Consider the following 6,559-nt stretch of genomic DNA (forward strand, 5'->3'; position numbering starts at 1 on the left):
CGAGAGAGATTCACAGACAAGAAAAATCAGTACACTTGTATCTTTAGTTCAACCAATGAAAAGCTTCTTCATAGTCTGCAACTCTTCACAACTTCCGTCTGGTCTCTGTTCCACTCGTTCCTGTAACTCAGTTGATCACAAAAGCTAAAAACATTCAAAGGCTAATTATAGGCTTTAAAAAAAGTTATTAATTGAAATATAATTGAATTCAAATATTAATTAATGTTATCTGTTTATTTCTGCTGTTAAACTCTCTGTCCTGTCCAAAACCTTTTGAATGAGTTTTTCTTCATTTTGAAAGGCAGTTCGAGGAAGTTCTGCTTTTCACTTCATCTAACTTACTAGCTTAGCTTAACTGGCAGTTCACAGCTAACTAGCTAGCCCTGGCAAGTGGGTTACCAAGCTCGTTAGCACCATGTACTTCAACGCTGTGACCACGTCTTGAATAATAAAAATAATAAATATTTGTTAAATCCTTGATAAAATGAGCAGTCCTGGTTTATCAGAGAGAAAAAAGCAACAAAATAAATCTGAGAAAATAAACGAGTGGAAGCAGAGGCTGAGTTTAAAAAGCAACATTTCTTTTAACAGCACACATTTTGTGCTATTTCTCAACCAGCCAATGGAAATTACATAATATTTAATAAGTCAGGACATGATGGCAAAGATGTGTTGAACATGATTGGATGACAGAGAAGCGGCATCAAGCTACATGTGACTGAAGCTGTAAGTGTTTTGGCGAAGCATTTCCACGACCATCCAGAGGCAAAGTGTGGAGTGAGTGACACAGCGGGAGACAAGACGTACATACTGTAACATATTTTGTATCAATAAACTTTCACTGGCATCTTCCATCAAAATCCCCCAAACCCAGAAAAAAATAAGAAAAAAAGAAAAAAAATGGAGATGACGGTCATCGGGGAATCTGACTGGCGTTTCCTACTGTGCATGAGCTCGTAGCAGTTAGAAGTAGCACTACTGATCATAGGACTTATCAACCATATCAGAGAACAACACTGAGATAAAAACAATGGGGTAAAAAAGATATCTCATCATCCGTCTTTGCATGACGACTCTTTCTTTTGTTCTCTCTGTCAGTCGTTGGTTTGGTTTTCCTCATCTCCCCCGACCCCCCGACCCCCCCCCCCCCCTTCCCCACTGAAACTTTTAAAAAGACGAGTGTTTGCACGCCGAGACGTGAAACGTTAGATTAAGCGAGAAGAAACAAAGCAGATGATATAAAAATAAAAATCATTCAGGCATGTTCCTCGCCAGAATGGCATAAGTGTGTGTGTTGTGTGCGTGGGGTGTGTGTGTGTTGTGTGTGTGTGTGTGAACCGCCAGGTGTTTGTGTGTGTTTGTATGAGTGGTGTTGTGTTTGTAATGATGAGCAGGTCACAAAATAGCATGGATACCGTTATTAGCGGTAATTTTATCTGTTTTCTCTGGCAGTTCTACACACGAGAGGGCCACGACGCGCAGGCGCCGAGACTGAACGTGCCTGTCTCTTCACCTCGAGGATGTCTATCTGAATGTCTGTTGTTTTAAAAATCTTTGTCACATTTTCTAAAAATACATCAGCTGTCTTCATGTTTTCACTCTGTTTGCAGCTGTGGCTCCTAAGCGCGGCCTCCATGCCCAAAGCTTCAATATTTATCAGCTGACATTATTGAAAAAATCCCATGTAAAGGTTTATGTTTTTCATGTCTTTTTTTTATTTTTGCAATCAAATACTATATGTTTTTTGTAGTAATACTAATTAGTACCATAAAATAATGTATTTGTAACCACGTTATTCACAGTAGATATACCTAAATTACTAACATACATAAAGTAATCATACTACTACATATTACAAACTCTTCGATCATGAAGTGTCCATTTGAAATTATCCCAACTTGAGGTTCAGTTTCTAGGCTTTTTTCCGCAGAGCTTTCAGTCACTTGGATGCAGTTGAAAAGCTCCAACGAAAAAGCTAGTAAAGTGGGCTTGAGTCAGGATTTTTAACAAGGCTAATGCAGTAATTAGTGGCATTTATAATTGTAATTTTGGCTTGAGAAGTTGATACATTCTCTGAATTTTATGGGCTGAAAATTATCAAAATAAATTCTTCCTTATTGCTAATAAGAATTTTACACTATTAAAACTATTTAAATTAAATTAAATTACCCAGTTAATAATGTACATCCTCTTTGTTCTTCCATATAAATGTACTTAAATTCCATCAGACACAGATATACCTGAACGCTTGTTTTTATTTTTTCTGGTCAAGACTCTTTCTAAAACTCTGTCAGGGTGACGAGACAAACAGAATTAAAATAAAACGTTAAATCAAATGTCGGTTGAAACTCTGATCGTGCAGGGGGCTTGTGGGTAACGGCTGGGAACCACGGCTCTACTTTTACTTTGATCTACTGGAGTCAGTTTCTGCTGCAGGGACGATTTCAATGCATCACCTCTACTGATTCTGTCACTTCACATCTCTGACGTCGCCATAAACAACGGCAGAAACATCTGAATAACATTTTGTTCCCAGAAATAATTGTGTGAGAATATTTGGTTCAACTATTGACTATTTTCACCTATTATTGATCTAGTTATCCTTGTATCAATGAGGCTCATTGTTTTATAAAATTATTGATCTACAATCAGATTCTAGTGCATAAAATTCGGGATGGAGGTCAGCAAGAAGAAATTCTGAACAGCAACATGATGAAGATGCTAAGATAATATTTATAATGATCTTGGATTGACTATTGATTATTGCAGTCATAATTTTAGAGTAAGTTTCCACATAACAGGATCAATGAAACTTGTTTTTGTTAAACTCCTGATTTGACATTTAGCAGATGTGGTCTGTCACAGCCTCAGGGATTTAAAGAGCAACTTTACACTAAATTCACTTGAAGGAAAGATAAATTACATTATATGTGCAGTCAGTTTGTTTATGCTGGTTTTCATAGTTGTTCTTTGTTTACTCCAGAAATTCTGTACTCCAGACCAGTGATTCCAACTTTGTCAACGTGTGACCTCGTGAAGCAAATTCCAACCTGTGTCTGAACCAAAGATATTTGAATCTTTGCCTTTAGAATTTGTTATTTTTTAAACATATTTTAGAGGAAATTATGAAAGAGAACGTGGAATTACAACATATTAAAAAACAAATCTTGTTTTTGGTCTATCTCTCTTGATCATTTCATGGCGGCCCTGTCTTTGGCCCATTTTAGGGATCTGGACCCACAGGTTGGAACCAACTGCTTAAGACCAATGAAAAGAATCACGTGAAACTGATTTTATGAATATGTGTAGCTAAAACCGAATGTCAGGTTGCTTTTATTTTGAGATGTTTCAAGTGGACGAGCAGCTGTTGATCTGAAGTGGTGGTTACACAACAGCAGAACGTAAAGGTCAAGGTTCACTTCTGTCTGATGACGAACAACAAACTGTGTTTATGGGACAAACATGACAAAGCACATTAGTCTCATTCTGAGGGTGAATAGACAATAGATGATCTGTTCAGATGATAACCATGTGCTTCGGAGTCAAACAGCTGTTCGTCCAGTGAACTGAAGGACAGTGATGTTCAGTCTCGGAGAGAGTGAGGAGTGGTGAATGAGTGAAGGAGAAAACAGCATTAAAAGCACAGAGGTGTATATTCGCATTCCACTAAATAAAGACAACAGAACCAGAACAGGCTGCGGCTTCATTCTTTATGAATGTTCCAGTCACAGTAACATGCCTGCAAAGCTTTTATGCAATAAACAGGAAGGGCTTGGTTTCCTGTTGGCGCAGTATATATTCAGATGTTGTAGGCTGTTCGTATGAAACCTTCCACCAAACATGGAGAGCTTCAGAAAAGCAGTGACTTCAGTTCTTAATCAGTTCAGTAAAACAGTCAGCATTTATATTGCAGTCATTACGAATTTGTTCTTCCCATGTCATATTTGACAAGGACTTGCCGTGCACCTGCAAGGACCAACTCACTGATGCTCATTGTACATGATTCTGCCAGCATTTCTTTTTGTTATCGTAGTCCTGCTGGCTGGACAAAACTTTCAGAGAGGTCCTGTAAATTCATGCTGGCAGATTGTAAACGGAAGTTTATTTGTATTTTTTTTTGTCAGATTTTTAAAGCACTTCTTGTTGTCTGCTGTGGGTTATATCTGTGTTGATTGATGGAGACTGGTACATTTGCTGTTTTAATGATTACTATGAACAAACATCCACAGTTAGCCGCAAAGACGAAGGTCAAATCGAAAGTGAGGAGAAAAACAATCATCGCTGAGCTGAAAAACAAGTCAAGGGTGAGTAATTTATCTTGTTATTGTTGTTATTGTTGATTATTCTCCAGTTTTTGGATGACAACCAGGTTTTCCTACATCAGCTCAAGTGGTTGAGAGAGCCTGTTAACACAGATATTCACCTGAGAAACCTGATCTCTCATCTTCTAGAAAACAACTAAAATACATGACATGCTATGATAAACCAGATTTTTGATGCTGTTTTTCAGGTTATTGGCTGCCTCTTCTCCTCGTTTATGACTTGTGTTGTGCCTTAGTGTCATCAATACCGTGGTGGAACGCTGCGCTGATCGTTTCGACAAAAATCTTCTCTTTGACATGATTATTTTGGAAGAGGCGGAAAATCTTGTGACAAAGAGATTGAGAAAAGCTGCAAAAGACAAGCTAATTGTAAAACTCAACAACTATGTAAATCGTGGAGAATGGGTAAGAATGTTTTGTGTTGCAGAAGAGGTAATTAAAGAAACATCTCCCAAACAATCAGCTGAATCCTCACCTCCCCGAACAAATCAGCTGAATCTTCATCTCCCGAAAAGATGGATTAACTTGCTGAAACAATCAGCTGAATCTTCACCTCCCGAACAATCAGCTGAATCTTCATCTCCCGAACAATCAGCTGTATCTTCATCTCCGAACAATCACGTATCTTTCATCTCCCAAACATCCACTCTCACGCAACAATCAGCTGATCTTCAATCTCCCAAAACAATCAGCTGTATCTTCATCTCCCAAACAATCAGCTGATCTTCATCTCCCAAACAATCAGCTGTAATCTTTCATAATCTCCCAAACAATCAGCTTTACACAAATAATACAAAAACATATTGCTAACATATTTGTATTGCTAAGTTATCTTAAGCCACACAATGTCAGTGGGTCAATCACTTTAGTCCAGACTGAGAATCTGAACAACTACTGGATGATGCCATAAAATTTGGTGGCAATTTTTTTTCTAAAAAAAAAAGTACCCTAATGACTGTAAAAAAAAAAAGCTGTATGTAACTCAAACTGTGTGGCCTGACCTGACCTCACCAACCCCATAAATCTGCAAGTCACCCTGCAAGGAGCTACAGGATGTGGTCCAGTTTCTCAGCAGCAGAGCTGAAGTGCTACTTGAGCGTCAGATATAGACTCATAGATGAGGGAATTCAGATTTTACGACCGTTATATTAACTCTTGTCTACATTAACAAGATGTTTGCTCTGGTAACACAGGTTCTGTGAACTTTCCAAGAACCATATAGGCTACTATATACTAAATGAGTCACAAGGTAAAGTATTTCAAAGTTGTGCCAGGGAAGAAAGGGGAACATTGGCTGTGTAGTTGCTCAGTTATCTGGACAGTTCAGGGGCTTTTTGATGAATTATGGGGGAAATTCTGGTTTGCTTTGAGATTGTCTTGCTCTTCTCTTTGCTTGACCTACAGTACATTGGGAAACTTGACTAATTTTCTGGTTAGACTCATTATCATTCATGTCTGATAAATGCTTGTTTGCTATGATTTGACCAACATAATTTAGTGTTAAAATTTTAATGTGATTTTAACCTTTTCTTCTAGTTACAAATGTAATTGTTTTGAAAAACAGGGTGTGACATTTTTGCTGTTCTTTCTATTGCAATTTAAAATATAATTTTAATACTTAATAATTTTGTTGTAACATTTTAAGCATTTATGTTCTTATACAGAAGCCTATTTTGGCTATATTTAGTGACTTTGTTTGGTTGCTTGTGACTTAATTTGGTGCTCTCATCAGGTCAAAGTTTTAACTTGTTCAATACATTGTTTTATAACCAAATAAATGACGTTCCCTTCAGCTTTAGATGGACTTTCGCTTTTGTTTTAAATAGCAAATTTTGTGCCTTTAATGGACAGGACAGTAGAGAGACAGGAAATGGGGAGGCAGAGAGAGGGGGAATGACACGCAGGAAAGGGTTTTAAATAGTTTAAATAGTTTTAAAACATAAAAAGCTTTGGTTTTTACGGAGCCCTGTAGGTTTTAAACCCTGTTTCAATTAATAGTATTTAATTTGATTTATAAATATTTAATCAAATTTTAAATTCTTACTTTTAATGTGTCATTTAAACACAGGATAAGTCAATGACTTTATCACTAATTTCAAATATTTATTTGCTTGTAGAACACTGTACACGTGTATACTATATATTGTTCCGGTGGCACATACAGACTCCATACTTTTGTTCCGTTTCCCTTTGTTCAGAAATCGATCGGGACCCTTTTGGGACCAGCTGTGAGGATG

The 6,559-nt window shown here is 37.3% G+C and overlaps 1 long non-coding RNA gene across 1 annotated transcript in view; it reads left to right on the forward strand.

Annotated features, from left to right (window-relative positions):
* LOC111235448 overlaps positions 1-6,114 on the forward strand; it is a 20,117-nt gene extending 14,003 nt beyond the window's left edge. The window contains exon 2 of the long non-coding RNA XR_002665682.1: positions 5,597-6,114. This is a non-coding gene — a long non-coding RNA (uncharacterized LOC111235448). The remainder of the gene's footprint in view (positions 1-5,596) is intronic.
* Positions 6,115-6,559: the final 445 nt, after the last annotated feature.

The sequence above is a fragment of the Seriola dumerili genome, unplaced genomic scaffold (genome assembly GCF_002260705.1).
Source record: "Seriola dumerili isolate Sdu_G_001 unplaced genomic scaffold, Sdu_1.0 BDQW01000493.1, whole genome shotgun sequence".
NCBI lineage: Eukaryota > Metazoa > Chordata > Actinopteri > Carangiformes > Carangidae > Seriola > Seriola dumerili.